The sequence below is a fragment of the Stenella coeruleoalba genome (assembly GCF_951394435.1).
Source record: "Stenella coeruleoalba genome assembly, chromosome: 3".
Classification (NCBI taxonomy): Eukaryota; Metazoa; Chordata; class Mammalia; order Artiodactyla; family Delphinidae; genus Stenella; species Stenella coeruleoalba.
The window spans coordinates 151,947,904-151,967,519 of record NC_137148.1 but is presented as its reverse complement, the minus strand read 5'-3'; the positions used below and the strand labels follow the sequence as shown (position 1 = coordinate 151,967,519).

The 19,616-nt window shown below is 38.0% G+C and overlaps 2 protein-coding genes across 2 annotated transcripts in view; both read left to right on the top strand.

Moving 5' to 3' along the window:
- LOC307185052 (metabotropic glutamate receptor 7-like) overlaps nt 1-19,077 on the top strand; it is a 38,137-nt gene extending 19,060 nt beyond the window's left edge. The window contains exons 2-5 of the mRNA XM_079918836.1: nt 4,158-4,239; nt 6,200-6,290; nt 8,709-8,770; nt 17,906-19,077. The gene's annotated coding sequence lies outside the window, so the exon portion shown is untranslated. The remainder of the gene's footprint in view (nt 1-4,157; nt 4,240-6,199; nt 6,291-8,708; nt 8,771-17,905) is intronic.
- The window catches only part of LOC307185050 (uncharacterized protein), a 266,990-nt gene that overhangs the window by 39,075 nt on the left and 208,299 nt on the right, over nt 1-19,616 (top strand). The gene's annotated exons all lie outside the window — the stretch shown is intronic.

Below are 19,616 nucleotides of genomic sequence, written 5' to 3'. Positions count from 1 at the left end.
TGTGTATATAACCAACGTTGGGAAGAGCCAGCGTTTTCTCCTCCAAAACACTGCGAGGGGTAACTTTATACGTAAGAAACAAGTGGGCGTTCACATCCATCTCTTTTCCAACCACTGAGTTTTGGTTGTGTTTCCTTTCTTTAAGTTTGTCTCGTTTTGAAGTGATAACAAAACAAACAAACAAACAAAAAAACCATAGCCAGTTACACAAAGTATATACTCTAGTCTCAGTCCTGCCATTAATTAGCTATGTTACCTTAAGTCATTTATTTTTTCTAGGCCTCATTTTTCTCATGTGATGTTTTTTCTTTGGAAAAGTATAGTTTCTCGAAGTCGCTAATCTCTGTGTCATAGTTCAGCTTGGAGAAAACCTGTTCTTATCCAAACTCCATGACATTGTATTTCAGGCTCCAACTTTGGACTTTGAGTGAGTTGGGGGCAACTTTTTAAGGATATTTTCACACAGGTTTTTTAGTTAATATCAGTCTAGCTGACTTGTCATACTCAGACTTTCTCCCATATTCTTTTACCAGTGTGTTCCTTAGTCATATATATAAAGACTGTTGTGGGAAAAATGACCTCCTGGGTCAGCTTACTGCATGGTCATCGACACAGGACAGGGAGTAAGATTCTGTGGATTTTACAGAAGCAGATACAGGTTTCATTTTCCATGTCCTCTCCCCTTTCATCTTACAAAAAAACAGCAGGCTTTTCTTGGAGAACTGCCAGATAATGCCATCCTGCCTCCTCAGGGGCCCCGGGGATGAGTCGCCCAGGGACTGAACTCCAGTAAAGCAGGTGATTGGCTCATGGGTAGGCGTCTGACCTCGGCTAAGTCTATCAGACTGCTCTCCAGGACTTTTCTCTCAGAGCAAAATGGAAGAATTGTCTTTTCTCTCTGGAATTTCTAAGCTGGGGAGATATGACTCTGGGACTCCCAGTGACCATCCAGCACAAGGAGAGACTTTCTGTAAAATAAAGTCTTGCAGAGGTAAGCAGCGCTGAGGGATGGAGAGAGAGCTGGAACCCTGCTGATACTCTGGAACGTCCAGATCCAACTGTATCTGAATATGGCTGCATCCCTGAATTTCTAGTACTTGTTTGTTGAGGTGGTTGTTGTTGTTTGGTTTTTGTTTTTAAATTTCCTTTGACTATTTTGAATTTGTTTTCAGCCATGTGCATTTGAAAGCATCATAGCTAAAAGAGCTAATTTCCTACATTAATGTCAGGTTTGCTGACTGGCATTCCATAAGTGAAAAATCATATCCGCTATTTTCTTTAAATAAAATCCTTCTAGCTCAGGTTTGAGATATTCAAAACTCTGCCTCCTACCCCCCTCTTTGCAACATTTACTGTATCACCTTGAAGCATTTGTGACCACATCTTTCCCATCTAGACGCAGTTGAGAGAGAGAGCAAAGACTTCTGATATAAACTGCAACCTATATGCCTCCTACCTGGAAGCTTTAGAACATACTTGATTCTTGTCATTAAAGCAAATCGTTTGTTGTTGTCTCCAGGGCACAGAAGCATTTTCATGGCATAATAGAGTACAAAGTACATTAAGCCTAACTCTACTTCTCACCCTCTTTTACTTTAAATAGGCAGAAAAGAACAATCTCAAACACATTTTCCCAACAAATAAAATACATATACGATTATGTTTAGAAGACATTTATGCAACATATAGTTAGACTGATGAATTAATGGACCTTTCGCCAATTGGCACAGTAAATATATATGTTCGATGTGCTTAATTAAAAAGAAGACAATAACATATTTTTACAGGTTAATTATCTGAGAAGAGTATTGTGCCAGCACACTTGATACTACAGTATTTCATGTTTGACAAGTAACCTTTTTTCAATTATATTTACTGCTAAATGTTTCTTGGATCAAGCTATTAAATTATAAAGTCAAAAGTAAAATGATATGAAATTACAATGATAAAGGGACACATATCCCACTTTATGAGAATAGAAGTTCTAATTTCTTTTCAATACTACTAGTAGTGACCACAATACTAATTTGAGCCCTTACTATGAGCCACTGTGCCCATATACATTTAGTTCTTACAGTAGTTCTGCAAAGGGCATATAATAATCCACACTGTAAAGCTGAAGAAAGTGATTCTCATAGCTGAAAGTCACATAGCTGGTGAGTGGCAAAGTCTAGATTCAAACTTAGAGTCGTCTGACAATGCCCAGGTTGTTGACCACTATGTACACTGCTCAATTGTTGCACCAATAAAGAAGGGCTTGAAATAATTATAGATTTGCCTACCCCGAAACTGCAGTGATTTAAAGACATCAGAGTTGCCAGTTGCTTAACCACATCTACTTACAGTAAGAAATTACATTTTATTTCATTTCTAAAACAAGATTAATTCTGCAGGCCCATCGAAACTTGAGCACACAAATCCTACCTCCAAATGAAAGATGCTTGTTTTCCATTATTCAACACATGGCCCTGTACAGAGGCAATAAATATATAGTAGAATTTTCATTCAAATAAGTGAGAAGAGAGGTTTCTTCTTGTCCTGATTCAGTGCCCATCATTATGGATTATGATGGCTCTTCCCAAACTTTACTTCATTCCCTCCACTCTTTCTACAAAACTCCAGTAATGGAATCCATCATTCAGATATATGTGCAAAGCGAAAGGACTGTATTAATACAGTTGTTGAAAGTCAAGTTGATAGAGCACAGGAAATACATCCTAATAAATGCAACATTAATGTTTGTGTGGGCCTTGGAGTGAGGGGTAGAAGCATTTTCAGTTTAATGGAATATTTTGCCTCTTGCTATGAAAGTGCGGCTTAATAGTCTTGTAATTGGTCATTTACAGAATCCTCCATCTCTGGGTTTCATGCTTTCTTTACTCTGCAGCTGTTGATTCCTTCTCTTGTTCTGGATGGAAGAGAGCCACTTCAAAGGGCTCAGCCTGGCTTTTTGTGTTATTGTTGAGATGAAGATATTTCCATTTATTAAAGCGCACTATTTAAACATTTTTATCATGTTTTAAACTTGACTGTGTTCTGAAGGTATGAGCACAGGCAGACATAATGGGGGATGTTTTCCAGGAGAAAACATACTCTTATCAAAGGAATTATCAGAATTTTCATGTATGGATTGAGAATCAAATTCTGGAGTTAGACCTGAATTTAAATTCATACTCACAACTTATTACCAGTCTCATCTTGATCAAACGGTTACCACACTTCTCATCAATTTCCTTATCTTTGAAAGCGGAATAAGAGAAGTATGCCTGGTGGAGTTACACATCAAGCTCATCTGATAGAATATTCATAAGGATTTTGCACAAAATGTACATGGAAATATTTTAGCACCGAGTTTAGCATGCGATTCGTCTTCAATACATTTAAGAGCTATTATTTTATTATTATTATGCTATCACTAAATATCACTATTACTTAAATGTCATTATTGCTAAAATTGCTGTAAAATTACCGCAGTAACCCATGATGAATTCCCCTCTTCTGTTTCCTTTGTTTAAATGGAAAATATATATATAGATCTAGACAGAGAACACTTTAGTGATCCTATTCAGTGGAGTGAGAATTTCCATGGCACTGATTAAAACAAATCCTGAATTGCATGGACTTAAGATAGCAGAGAGGGGCTTCCCTGGTGGCGCAGTGGTTGAGAGTCCGCCTGCCGATGCAGGGGACACGGGTTCGTGCCCCGGTCCGGGAAGATCCCACATGCCGCAGAGCGGCTGGGCCCGTGAGCCATGGCTGCTGAGCCTGCGCCTCCGGAGCCTGTGCTCCGCAACGGGAGAGGCTGCAACAGTGAGAGGCCCGCGTACCGCGAAGAAAAAAAAAAAAAAAAAAAGGTAGCAGAGAGGCTAAGAGATTTGAAGTTAGACATCCCCAAGTGTGAATTCTACTGTGACCCTCTTCTAGCTCTAAAACCTTGAGGAAGTTACTTAAACTTTCTGAGCTTTACTACTAGTTTCCTCATCTGTATCTTTTCCAGGACTATTTATCAAGCATCTTCCTGTTCTCTATGCTTGGACGTATCAATGAATAAATTAGACAAGAGCCTTTGCCTGCGTGCTCCTTCTTGCATGCTTTCTCCCTCCTTACACTCTCGTGTGGAAACGGATGTTATAAATAAATTCTATGCTTTGTCACAGGTTGATGGGCGCTACGGGATAAGGAAAAGGATGTGAAGCTCACTGAAGAGGCTTGCGTTGGGAGTGCTGGAGGCGTGTACAGGTAGGTTCTGATTTTAAATAGGGTAGTCAGGGTGGATTTTATAAGTTGACATTTGAGCAAAGACTTGAAGTGAGGGAGTTGTCAGAATGTATGATGGGGAGACCACTCCCTGGGAGCAAGAATAACCAGTCCCAAAACTCTAAGGCAGAAATATGCCAGGCAGCTTGGAGGAATATCAAGGAGACCACCCTGGCTGACTTAGTCAGTGGGGAGGAAGAGACAGCAGGAGGGCTGGAGGTCGGATATGTGACGGGATGGATTGGGTAAGTCCTGGGAGGCCATCACATGCATTGTGTCTTTTACTCTAAACGTAGGCAGCCAGGGACAGGATTTTAGCCGAGGTGTGGCATGAACTGTCTCTTGTTTGAAAAGCATAGCTCTATCTGTGGTCTTGAGGATGTGGGGAGAGAGTGGAGTCAGGGAGAATCTCAGGAGGCGACTACAGGATCCTCGAGGTCTATGTTGGTGGCCTGCACCAGGCTGCTAGTGGCTGGTAATTCTCAGAAGTGGCACATTGGGAAGGTTGTGACAGCATTTCGTGGTAGATTGAATGCAAGAATGGAAAGGAAGAGGGGGTCAAGGGTGAATTCGAGATTTAGGGCCTGGGGAACTGGAAAGGTGTGGTTACTGTCACCTAAGATGGAAAAAGTTTGGGGTAGAGCATGTTTGGGGGATTAAAGACCAGTTTTGGAGGTATAAGATTTGAGATGTTTTTGTGACATCCAAGTAGAGGTGCTGAGTACACAGTTGGATACACAAGTCTGCAGTTCTGAAGAAAGGTCTAAACTAGAGATACACTTTAATACCATGGAGATATTAAGAATAATTACATGGAAGCGCTATTTTAAAGATAAAATGAAGTAATGCAATTAGCACTCTGTCTTCTCAAAACATTTAATAACTGTTAGCTAAAATAATTACCTGAAATGATAAAATACCTATAGTTTCTTTTGTTGTTTGCAGTAAAAGTGAATAAAATGTCACAATTATTTTAATAGTATTTGTGACACAGTAGTTTTAGTTAAGACACCATGACTACAAACATTTACAATAAACCTTTCAGTCTCCTGCTTTTCACTCTGATAGGGTACTTGGAACCATATTTTGTAAGGTTTAAGTTAGTTGTCATAGGGTACCTCTTTAATTAGAAGTAATTCTGAACTGCCTAGTTCCATGCAGTTTTATATACATATATGTATAATTATTATTTTATGATTTATCAAACTCAGTTGAAAATTTGCATCACTGATATACATTAGAATTTAAGCATTTACCCAGGTACTCAAGGAAAAAAATGTACTTGTCTTGTAATTTCCATAGGGGTACTTACTTTCACATCTTCCCTTCACTTTGCAATTGCAAACATGGCAGGGGAAATATTATCTTACTGGTCTTTGAGTTCCCCTTAGCTATCTGCAAGTCCTTAAACAGCCTTTGTGGCTTAACCAAAATTCTCTTCCATCTTCATTCCGCTAACAGATATTGGTCTAAGCATGTACTTACACTAAAAAATGCATGACCACGTTGTCTCTACACATCTATAATTTTATGTTAACACTAACATTATGTAAGCTATACTTTAATTGTAATTATAACAGATTTTATGTCAACACACATCCATTTCTAGTGTTCATCTGGTGTTCAAGGGGAGAGCAGTATGTCGTAAATTTTATCAAAATATAACATCTGAAGAATAGAACAGAGGGTAATTGTGTAATTCTGTATTCACTCTAATTAAGTTCAGTGGAGTTGGCATAATAGAATTAAGATGAAAGAAAAAGACATCGAGGTACCATGGCTCCCTCTCCTAACACACCCTTTTTGTATCCGAGAGCAGAGACTCAGCACCTTTCTGTACCGAAATGGAGACAGGAAGAGGCCAGAGGATGAATGACAGGCACGAATGAGGTGGAACTTTGAAGAGCAACATGGAATGAAATACTTCTTTTGTATTTGGTAGGTGGGGAAAATGTACCAGCGTGTATGCCTACTGGGACCACGTTTTCCAGAACAGTTAAGCCCAGTGTCAACTATGCTGTCCCACCTTCCTCGTAAGTAGGAACATCCTGTTACTTGAATCTTTGCTTCCTGTTTCTTGATAGCTGGTTGAGAAGATTATCACAGGAACTGCATCTTGTTAGCAAATACACTGTTTTGAAATGATTGACACTCACTGAAGAGTGGCAACTCCAAGCTTGCTCTCTCTTGATCTTGGACTATTTAAGTCTGGAGTGCAGGAGTGGGTTATGGGGAAAGACCATTGGAATTCTTGTGTCTTCAGCATAATGGTTATAGCATAATGGTTAGGAGTGTAGGTGCTGGTTCAAATCTCTGCTTTCCACTTGCTAACCATATGAGCTTGGGCAATTTACCTGATTACCTGAACCTCAATACTCCTGCCTATAAAATGATGTTAATAATATTTCATCCTCATAGACTTGTTTTCAATGTTAAAATGAAGTCACTTACACCAAGCACTTAATACAATGCCTAGAGCATAGTAAGGTCTATTATTATTACTATTACTACTACTAATACTATTATTACTATTACTGTCACGATGCCAGGTGCTATTTTTCCTATGCCTTATTCCATTATCTTCTGCCCTGTCCCCCCATTTCTGTCTTGTTTCTGTACAAGGGTAGGTTTGTCACAGAGCATTTTCTTTCCCTAGTGTCTGACTCTTAGTCATCAAGGTGACTGGTCCACGACGCGGCATTCATTGCTGCTCGTTGAAGCAACCCGTTTTGAGAAGGGGAGTTGGATATTGATGCCAAGTTGGGTCAAGGAGAGAGAATTTTCTCTCTTCGGCACTCAGCTAAGTGAAATATTCAGGCCTCAGAAGGAGAATCAGGCAAAGGGCAACATGCTTAATTTCATACCTTAGTGATTAAGAACAAGTCAGACAGGCTGGATTTGAACTCATTTCCGTCATGTACTGACAACGGGATCTTAGGTGCTTTTGTAACCCGTCTGAGGCTCAGTCAACATCTGAAAGAGACGAATAACATTATCAGGACCTAGCATATAGCCTCGTTGTAATAAGTGAGTAAATCCTTTTAAAACGTTCAGCACGTTGTTTGGCATATAAACACGTAATAAAATTTAGCTTCTTTGACTACTACCGCTGCTAATATTATTAAGTAGCTGAGCAGATCCGAGGCCCATTTTTTTCTTAGATTGCACATAATCATTTGGACAACGAGCTCACATTGATCAACCGTTGCTTATATATAAACCCCCATGAACCCAAAGGTGCTTTAACTGTCTCCCAGTCAGAGCCTGTTCTGGGGGCAGAAGGAACACCGGCACTACCCCCGTCATCTTTGCCTTTATTGTCACTACACTCGCCTGCCGTACTGAGCACTTTCTGTTTGCCAGGCACCAAATTTAGCCCTGCGTATGCACTATATCATGTAGTTCTCACACTCAGGTGGGAGACATCATCATCGTCCCCAATTTTCCGATAAAGACGCCGAGGTGTTGGAAAGGTAAGAAACTTGACCCACAGCAAGAGTTGGAGCCGGAGTATTCAAACCCTTCTCTCTGACCTCAAGAACCCTTAAATATTAGCATACTACTACATCCTGGTAAGAAAATCTGCTTCCAGCCACTCTGGTGAGAGTAGAAATGATTCTCAGTCCCCACATTCCTCTATTGCCCATGCCACCCTAGCCTCAGGACTAGGTGGGAAAGGAAGTGATCTCTTCAAAGAGCAGCCAAAGGGAACCTACTCCCTTCTGCCTTTTCGTAATCAACTAACCAATATTTTATTTCCTTCTTAAGAGTCCCCACGTGTTCCTTTTGGTACTTAGCTTGGCCTTTTAGAATTCTGACATTCTGTACATGACTCATCCACTGTATTTCATGTTAATTTATTGAGGTCAAGTATAGGGTCTTACTCATCCTGAAGTCCGGTTATCCCCTGTCACATCTAACTCTGTTCTTTTCTTCTTGTAGGACATCTGCAGATATTTATTTGAATTTTGTTGAATTGTTCTCATCAATAGTACATTAAAAGTTATACAGAAAGTGATTTCTTATAAGGAAAACCATCTAAATAGATTTCTAGCTCTTTACTTTTTATAGCACTATTGTAGAGATTATAGATCTCCAGGTAGTATTTTTTAGATTGAGTTCTTCATATCATCTTATTTTTACATATAATGATAAATCTGAATTTTCTCTATCAAAGCTCTGAGACTTCACTGGCTTATAACTTAGCTTGTTGATATGTGTTGTTGACTTTTCCATTTACAATGATGTTTGATCCTGGTAAGGATGGGGCTGGGTGGGAAGGTACCTCTTAGGGCCATCAATTGGTTTTGTAGAGAACTAACAGAAAGATCTAAAGTCTCATCATATTTCTGCAGAACTCATGAATCATTTTATTATAATTCCATTCATTCAGGGAGTATAAAACCATTTTCAAATTGTTATTCCTAATTTGTTCATCTTCTCTTCCTTAGTCTTAGTGAGAAGAGAGCAGGCTGAATGGAAGACAGTCATTATGACCACTGGGGCCACTAAGGTAGGCATCAGTCCCAGAGTTTTGTTTTCATCTCTCCGCTATTAATAGTGGCTAATGTCTTGAGTGCTTACTTGGTGCAAATTACTTAGCCGACCATGGCAAATGGGTTGTGTCATTTCATCCCCTGATAGTCATACAATTAATGTATGTATTATTATGATATCCCATAATGCATACATGGAACAGAGCCTCAGAAGTAGTTATTTGCTCACCAAAATATGGTAGATGTGGAATTTGGACTGAGGTCTGATAGACTCCTAAATCACTCCTAGTGATTTTTACCACTAAATTAAAGTTGTATACCTCTGGAGAGTAGATAGTTTCTAAAATTTCCTCAGCTCTAATGTTTTATAATTAAATTTTTGTCTGATGGCAAGCTTAACAGTTAGGATGGGTAGGAAGGAATGCCAGCCTGTTGAATGGAATTTCCCTGAAATAAGCCTGTTTTATGACACCAGTTCATTCATTCATTCACTCAGCATGTATTGAATGTTTGCTCTGTGCAAAGGCATTTTAGGCATCACAGTGGAGTGAGCGCCCCTTCCATAGACTCTCCTGCAGCACTCAGAGAAGTCTTGGACTGGTTTGCCTGTTATGGAATGGGGCTTGGTGATAGAAGCCTGGTTTGTCCTCCACTGATAAAACTAAGACATACTCATATGAGTTTAGAGGCATCTTGAAGCCGTGGGATAGTAACACACATGAATCTTACCATTTTTGCCTGGGATTAATGATATAAAGGCTTTGGATTTGGGTATGGAAAACGGGTGCAATTATGGGCGTGTTGGTTCTACATATATACGGACATCACGTGTCATCAGCCTGCAGCTACCTGCCATTCCTCACTACTCCTTCTTTTCACAAACCAAAGAAGTACCTTCTTATCTCTCCTGTGGATAAGCTCTTGACAGTGGCACTAGGGCCTCCCTCAATAAGTACATCATTGGCTAAACCAGTGGTTTCTCAGATATGCTCATTGAACAACCCTTAAGGTGGATTGACATTCCACTGCCTAGAATAGAATATGGTGTTCTTTAGAAATCGGGGGGAAAAAATAGGCCACCAGATGTACTTTCTTTAATTTAAATTGTTATATATATATATATATATATATATATATATATATATATATATATGAACAATTGTTATGTATGTGTATGTATACTTGTTCATATATATGAATGATTTAAAATTGAAGAGATAGATATATACACACACATATATATATATGTATGTTTAAATTTTGGCTTCTGTTAGCAAGTAGTAAATTAAATTATTAGCAGATCCATACTGCAGGGAAATAACCAATCAGATTTCATTCAATAGCTTGCTTTTTTGTAGATTTATGGTTGTGATTTTATATCTGCAGGTATGTTTGCTGAAGAAAATATTTCTGCCACTTTATACAAAATTAAATTCATTTAATACCAATGCGGCATGTCTCAAATGTCTTAATACAGTTTTAATCTTTAATCGCATCAAAAGTATGAAATTAGAAACATACCCCAAAATCATTTGAAGATATAATTACTTTCATTTCCCTTATACTTTTGAGACTTTTGAAAAACAAGTATTTAGTTGTACTTATCTGTTTCTGTCTCTCTAAGCATAGCAAACACTGAAACACAATTCTTTTTAAAAGTCAGTATTGAAAATATATTGTCCAAGATGATCAAAACTAAGGAAGTGGCAAAGAAATTCAAAAATTTAAACTTTCAAAGGGTGCTTTTTTTGTGAACGTGTAGTACTTGTTCTTCTGAAGGAATTAATCTTTTTAAAAATTTAATTAACTTATTTTTTATTGAAGTATACTTGGTTTACAGCATTGTGTTAATTACTGCTGTACAGCAAAGTGACTCTGTTATACATATGTGTATACATTCCTTTTCATATTCTTTTCCATTATGGTTTATGACAGGATATTGAATATAGTTCCCTGTGCTATAGCAGGACCTTGTTGTTTAGCCAATCTATATATACCAGTTTGCATCTGCTAATCCCAAACTCCCAGTTCATCCCTCTCCCACCTGCTTCCCCCTTGGCAGCCACCAGTCTATTCTCTATGTTTCTGATTCTGTTTCTGTTTCATAGATAGGTTCATTTGTGTCATATTTTAGAGTCCACATATAAGTGGTATCATGGTATTTGTCTTTGTCTTTCTGACATACTTTGCTTAGTATGATAATCTCTAGTTGCATCCATGTTGCTGCTGCAAATGGCATTATTTCATTCGTTTTTTATGGCTGAGTAGTATTTCATTGTATATATGTACCCCATCGTCTTTATCCATTCATCTGTTGATGGACATTTAGGTTGTTTCCATGTCTTGGCTATTGTGAATGTTGCTGCTGTGAAGATCAGGGTGAATGTGTCTTTTTGAATTATAGTTTGGTCTGGATATATGCCCAGGAGTGGGATTGCTGGATCATATGGTAGGTCTATTTTTAGTTTTCTGAGGAACCTCCATACTGTTTTCCACAGTGGCTGCACCAACTTACATTCCCACCAACAGTGTTGTAGGAGGGTTCCCTTTTCTCCACACCCTCTCCAGCATATGTTATTTGTAGACTTTTTAATGATGGCCATTCTGACTGGTGTGAGGTGGTACCTCATGGTAGTTTTGATTTGCATTTCTTTAATAATTGGCAGTGTTGAGCCTCTTTTCATGTGCCTATTGGCCATCTGTATTTCTTCTTTGGAGAAATGTCTCTTTAAGTCTTCTGCCTATTTTTTTGATTGGGTTGTTTGCTTTTATTGTCATCAAGTTGTATGAGCTGTTTGTATATTTTGGAAATTAAGCCCTTGCTGGTCGCATCATTTGCAAATATTTTCTCCCATTCTGTAGGTTGTCTTTTCATTTTGTTTATGGTTTCCTTTGCTGTGCAAAAGCGTGTAAGTTTGATTCGGTCCCCTTTGTTTATTTTCATTTTTATTTCTATTGTCTTGGGAGACTGACCTAAGAAAACATTGGTATGATTTATGTCAGAGAATATTTTGCCTGTGTTCTCTTCTAGAAGTTTTATGGTGTCATGTCTTATGTTTAAGTCTTTAAGACATTTTGCGTTTATTTTCGTGTATGGTGAAAGGATGTTTTCTAACTTCACTGGTTTATATAAGGCTGTCCAACTTTACCAACACCACTTGTGGAAGAGACTGTCTCTTTCCCATTATATATTCTTGCCTCCTTTGTCAAAGATTAATTGTCAAAGATTAACTGAGGTGTGTGGGTTTATTTCTGGGCTCTGTATTCTGTTCCATTGATCCATATGTCTGTTTTTGTGCCAATACCACGCTGTTTTGATTACTGTGACTTTGGAGTACTGTCTGAGTCTGGGGTGGCTATGCTTCCAACGTTGTTCTTTTTCTTCAGGATTGCTTTGGCAATTCTGGGTCTTTTATGGTTCTGTATGAATTTTAGGATTATTTATTCTAATTGCGTGAAAAATGTCATGGGTAATTTGATAGGGATCGCATGAAATCTGTAGATTGCTTTGGGTAGTATGAGCATTTTAACAATATTAATTCCTCCAACCCAAGAACATGAGATGTCTTTCCATTTCTTTGAATCATCTTCACTTTCCTTTATTAACGTCTTACAGTTCTCAGCGTATAAGTCTTTTGCCTTCTTGGTGAGGTTTATTCCTAAGTATTTTATTTTGAGGGTTGTGATTTTAAAAGGCATTGTTTTTTTACATTCCCTTTCCGATATTTCATTGTTGGTATAAAGAAATGCAACCAATTTCTGTATGTTAATCTTGTGTTCTGCTACCTTGCTGAATTCGTTTATCAGTTGTAGTAGTTTTCATGTAGAGTCTTTAGGGTTTTCTCTGTATAGTATCATATCATCTGCATCTAATGACAATTTTACCTCTTCCTGAAGGAATTAATCTTGAAGTTCTACTAAGACTTTTGGGACATCTGTTTTAATGAGCCACTACTTCCTGCCTGAGATTGCACTATGCACCAGAGATTCTAGAATTAGCATAATAAAACTAATAATGCAAACAACAGCAACAAATCTTCACAAACCTTCCTTGCAAGGAAGTAAAGTCCACTGGAAACACAGACAAGTGAAACACACATTCAAAATGGCAGTGATTCTCAAACATTTATGTGCTGAAAAATCATGACAAGCATGATAACCAGGGCAATTACTAGACCCCTTCTCCAGCTGGTCAGGTGTAAGGTCCTGTAACTCTATTTTTGGTGACTGCCTCCAGGAGAGTCTGAGACAGATGTTCTCAGTTGTCGTCAACCTTTAGTGTGCATCAGATTTGCCTGAGAATATTGTTAAAACACAGATTGCTGGGCTCCAGTGCCAGAGTTCTAACCAGTTCCCAGGTGTGGCTGATATTGCTGGCCCAGGGACCACATTTTGAGAACCACCTTTCAAAACTGCAGTATGCGGTTGTGTGTGTTGTGAATGCCGTATGCGGTTGTGTGTGTTGTGAATGAGACGGGCCCAGAGAACCAAAGGAGGGCAAAGGGACTCTGCCCTAAATTAGCCAAAGGTAACAATAGCAGCTAGAATTGATTGACCCAAGAAAAAATTATAAGAACTTTACCTGCGTTTGCTCATTTAATCCTTTCAGTAAGGTACATAGGTGCTACTTAGTGTTCCTCTTTTACAAGGGTGTCCAGAGAAGGTAACTACTTTGCCCACGTCGTAAACTGGTAAGTAACAGGTTAAGAATTCAAGTCTAGGAAGTCTGATTCCAGAGCCCACACCTCTACTCTTTCTGCATGTAGAGAGGAGTAAAGGGTTGTCAGTGAAGCCTTCCTGGGGGCCCTGGCCTCTGAGTGTAGATAGAAGGATGAGTGGACATAAAGATCATTATTTGTGTGTGGTGGGGGTAGGGGAGGAAGTATGAGGGCTTCCAGAAGAGCCTGCCCTCCCCATACATCTGCTATAAGCAAGTCTGATGATCAGGAGTCCAGAACATGAGTATGACTATGGGATACTGAGAAGGGTTCTAGAACCCTGAGGTTAGAGTTCTGGATCAGTTAGTAGGTAACAGAAAGTGAATGAGTGATTTACCTTACTTTCCACGGGTAGCAGGAAGTTTGGAGATAGTCCCTCTAGCGTTAGTGCAGCTGCTGAAGGGCATCACCAGGGGACTGGGTTGCTTCGCTCTTCCAGCTTCCACATCTCTAGCACGTCCACATAGCTTCAAAGTGACCCCAGAATCTCCAATAGTGTTCCAACAATTGGGGCAGGAAGAAAGAAAAGGAAAAAAAAAAAGAAATTAAGTAAGAAAAAAAGGCAGTGTCTAACTCAGAGAGCAAATTTTTTACCACAGATGGTCAGCAGACTTGCACTTAGATCTCATCAGCTCGGATTTTAAACTGGCCACCTTAGCCTTAAGGATAATGGGGTCTCCTAAACCAGGGCTCTGATAGTAAGGAATAAGGAGAGAGTGGTACTGATTAGCAGTGCCTGCTGTCCCAAACAAATATTATCCCCAAACTATTTTTTTTATCCTATATTTTACTTTAAAGAATGGAGGGGAAACATTATGTATCTGTAAATAGCCTTTTAGAAAGGGTACAATTATATAGTTATACAACCCCCTGGAGGGCTCCTTTCTTCTAAAATCTCTTTAAAAAACAGTTCAAGGTTAAGGACATTTTTATCTTAATTTAGTCACTTGCAGTCGATTATCTTGGAATGACATCCTCTCTCTGCAGATGTTCTGTCAGGCTTTAGAAGATTCTAGAAGTGGACAGAGAAGTGTTATGGTACATGTATTTGCAATATGCACGTCTTTGAAATGAAATCCATTTAGGGACCAAAAGGCATTCCATGTCTTTGCTATACATTTTCACATATTTGCCTTTCCAGAATTCCTTTGAGCAAATCTGTTAGATGTAACCCATCCGTTTCTCCCATCTGAATTCTTTATTACTAAACATTCTTCAGTATGCTCTCACTCCCCTCTGTCAAAGGCGTTTCTCTGGGTCCTCACCCTTCTCATCTCATATGTGAATGCGTATCTTAAACTGAAGCAACAGTCTGCTATGACTTCTCCATAACTTGAAGAACCCGTCTTTGTGGGAAAAAAAGTAGACTTACTAACTTAAAAGGTAGAATGCGCGCAATGTTTCTGAGAGTTAAAAACTAAGGTAAAAACATAAGCAAGGGAAAAAACTTACAGTGGATCCTTTTCAAAGACTTTATTTTACAGAGAAGGCAACTGAGGTTTAAAGAAAAAATGCGTTAGTTAAACACTAAATAATAAACCTTAAACCTCAGTGGAGCAACACATGGACAGTTCATTTCTCACTCACTCAGGAGTGTAGTATGGACTTTGGTGGTCTGAGGGTCAGTTTTCTGCTCAGTTATTCAGGGACCCACCACCTTCATCAAGTGGCTCTACGTTTGTCCTAAAAAGGAAAGGAGAGAGGAAGCTGCAAGCTACAATTATCAACTCGTTATCCTTCAGACATAAACTCTTCAGGTCACCTCTGGTCACATTCTTTGGGATAGAACCATACCCAGATGCAAGCGGAGATGGAGAATGTTGTTCCTATCTTGGTCCTAGTGATGCCTCTACAGGCTGGAGGAGCTAATTAAAGTGTAGTCAACAGCTCGTTGTTTCTGCCACAATGAGTGATTAGCTTAAGGCTGTGGATTAATTATGTGTGTGTGTCACATATACATATAATACACACAAACATATATATGTGTGTGTATATATCCATTTTTTAGCATGAGTTGACACATGGGGCTTCTGCCGTATCAAAAGAGTACAAACTGCCTCTTGTTGCTTTTTCTTAATTGAAGTTGACTACTACTATCTATTTCCCTTCATTTTGCTACCTCCCCCCCGCCTTTCAGTATTATATGAAAATTCTGAAAGAAATAATTTCAAAGTTTCCAGTGCTTTTAAAGGTAATAGAATATTCAGACCTTAACAATTTTCCTATGTGAAACTTTTGCCAGACTAAAATAGTTAACTTATGAAAAGTAAATTTAGATTGATACAAAAGAGAAAATAAGCTGATTTTTTTTTTTTTACACAAATACCCTGAGCCAGGGTGGAAAATAAATGGAAAACTGGAGGAATTTAGATCCTTTTGTTGTAAATTTAAATATTTTTAATTGTAAAAATAATACAGGCTCATTGCAGAAACTCCAAAATTGAAAGGATTTAAAGAAAAAAGGAAAAATAACTCAAAATCCCATTTCTGATAAATCATCTCTGTAACATTTTTGAGGGTATCTTTTGAAACTTTTTTGTGACGGGGTGCATATAAATACAATGCAAGTATAAAATACCTTCAATTATTATATCAAACTACAAAACAGTTCTATAACATTTTTATTTAGTAATATAAGTATGACTACTCACCACCTAATAAAAATCTGCAGCAGCATTTTTAATGGTTGAACAGCATTCTATTATTTATTGAACCAGTCCCTACTGTTCAACATTTAGATTATTCCTGTTTTGCTTTGCTAAACAATGAGACAAGCATCCTTGTTCATATGTCTTTGAGCATTTGTTTACTTCCTTAGAATGGACTTCTAGAACTTGAATGGCTGGTTGTCAGTTCTGGTACATACTGACATATTGTCTTCCAGAAAGGTTACCGTGCTTTTTATTTCTACCAAGAATTTAACATCCAATGTGGTTTCTTACACACACTCATCAGTACCAGTATTATCAATATCAATACCAGTATTATCAAGTTTTTTAAAACTTTGTCATTCTAGCTCAGTAAAATATGACACCTGAATTATTTTATTTGTATTTCTTTGATTAATAATAGCAAGGTTGAACATATTTTCATATCTTTATTGGCTGTTAATACTTTTTAGTTTGTGACTTTATGGCATCCATTTTTCATCGATGTATAACAACCTTTTATATATCAATGTGTTTATTTTGTTGTTTGTTGTAAATGCAATTTTTTTCTCTTCATTTATTAATTTTTATTTTGTGTGTGTTGAACTTCTTTGATACTGTCAAGTCTATTCAAAAACCCTTTAATGAACACAACAAATGTGGAAAATCAGTCATTCTCCTGCATTTTGTAATCAATGTATTTCCTTTTGGGCAGTATGGAAATGTAGGTTCTTATTTCATCTTATGGTTGGAAAGAATCTATTCCCTCGGAAAGGGATTATAGTCTCCATGATGCAGTAATGGGAGATTTTATAGGGTAGGCAGGGTCTACAGAAGAAAAAACCCTAAATCACACTCCATTGGTGGTTGCCTTATTTATAAAAATGGCATTTGAGGTTGTGTGACTGCCATCAGGTAAGCAAAATTAATTTTTAGCATGAAGTACTCCGATCAGCAAGAACAGCCTAGGATAGGCTAGCAGTAAGAAGTGAGGGGTTATGGGATTGGGGCATAGCCTCTGTTTCCTCCAATGCAGCTGGAAATTTAAACTCTGGGGCTCCTGCTTGATCCAATCAGCCCAGCTAGTATGTGTTGCCAGGTAGGGTGAATAGACTCAGAAGTACAAGAGCTCATCCTTGGTCCCCTCTGGAAATGAGCAGAGAATACTGTGTCAAGCAGAGGTGATCAGTCCATGGTCTGGAGACTTGGATCTCCTCACATAGTCCTTAAAGTCAGGGTGAGACAAAATGCCAATACAAATTATATTGATGACAGTATCAATGAGGTGACATTGAGTCCTTTGACCCAACGTGAGTCTGCAGTGTGCCATCCATTAGTAAATGGGCAAAGCCATTTGACAGATCTATCTGATACAGTGAATGAATCTGACACTGACATTTTGAAAAACTGAAACTGTATCCATTTGTCAAGAACAGTGGCCATTTGTTCTGCTTTATTCCCCCTGGTAGAACTAGGTAACATTGCAGGCAGGCAGTAAGACGTTCCGGCATTTCACCCTGGAGTAGCCCCCAAACTGAAGAAGCTGTCTTATCAGTAGTTAGCTCCTTGTCACCAAGAATATTAAAGTAGATTTGTATGATTAGCAAATTAAAGAGACTGTAGTGCCTACCACTACTGTATTCACTAAGGCACCCAAGTTATTCTAAAGAAATCCTAATAATACATTAGGACCGTTTTGAATATTTTTATTTGATTATCCATAATCTTCTAGTTATAACATCCATCACCATTTTGACCACTGAAACTTGGCCTTCTTTTCTTACAGCCTAGCCCTGTGGTCTTGGGCTAATCACTAACCTGCTTAGATACAATTTTCTTCTCTATGAAATAGAAACAATATTATATGCTATGAAGGACTGCAGGAAGATGAGCTGTAATGTTTATCAAGTGCCTGGTAAGTAGCCTGGCCCATAATAAATACTTGGCTAATTGTAGATGTTAGTTTCATTTTTAGTTTTATTTCCAAACATTGCTCTTTACTTTTGGAACTCTAAAATTTGTTTTGAGAGTGGAGGACTTGTTGTTTGGATTCCTCCAACACTCTCTGTATATTCTGTACTTCTATCCCTACATCATTTATATTAATGGAATAAATGATCTTTGGTCTGGTGATTCCAAGGTGACGAGGAGCTAAGTGGAGGTTCAGTATATACCTGGAAGTATGGATTTTCATGCCCAGTGCAAATGTGGGAAAGGCATTATTCCCACATTATAAAGGGGGTAAAGACCTCCAACTTGAGGAGACTCTGGGTTGAGAGATGAGAGATTTACAGGTACTGTGTTTATCGTACAGGGTACCACAGGGGCTTTTATGTTCTGTAGCAAGAATTTGCACCTTATACCCTTGTAGTTAGAAGTAAAGCATACCACATAACTAATATCTAGTAAGCATTAGAGTTAGAATAAATACCATTTATTTAACGTTTCCTTTGTGTTAAGCATTTTACAGTTATAACATATGGATGGATACTATATTGTAATGGTTAAGAGTGTAGTTTTTTGAGCTGGATAATCCTGGATTGGAGTCTCTTCTTTATTACCTCTCTTTTTTTTCTGTTTTATTGAGGTATAATTGACAAAATTGTAAGATAGTCAAAGAGTATATCATGATGATTTGATATACATATGCGTTGTTAAAGGATCCTTCCCATCACGTTAATTAATACATCTAACAGCTCATGACACCTTTTTCCTTTTTTTCTTTTTTTGGTGAGAACACTTAAGTTCTATTCTCTCAGAAAATGTTAGTTATACAATACAGTATTATTGACTGTAGTAACTATGTTACACAGTAGATCCTCAGACCTTATTCATCCTGCAGCTGAAAGTTTGTACCCTTTTACCAGTCTTCCCCTCTTTTCCCCACCCACACCCCAGCCCCTGGCAACCAGTTTTCTACTCTGTTTCTATGAGTGTGGCTTTTTTTCTTTTTAGATTCCATATATAAATGATAGAATTCGTATTTATCCTGTCTGGCTTATTTCATCAGCATAATGCACTCCTGTTTCATCTATATTGTCACAAATGAAAGGATCTCCTTCATGTTTTTAAGGCTGAATAATATTCCATTACCTCTTAAATGAGTGACTTTTGGTACATTGTTTACACTTTCTAAGCCTCAGGGTTTCTTTTCTTCTGTAAAAAAAAAATACATATATATATATACACCCACTAACAGGTTATTTTCTGATATGTGGAATGTTTGTTGAATCAACAAATAATTAGTTGAGGTCATAAATGTGACACTTAGCACTGTATTAACATTTATTAATACTCTCCCTGTTAATTTCTACAATAAATTGTATAATAAGTAACAATAATAATAGGACTAGTAGTAGTTTTAGAAAATGCATAGGATGTGCCAGGCATCATATACTGTACTACCCTCCTTCATGTGTACCACAAGTTACATGTGGATATCATCTTCCACGTTGTTTCCTTTAAAGAAAATTGAAGCTCAGCAAGATTGAGTAGCT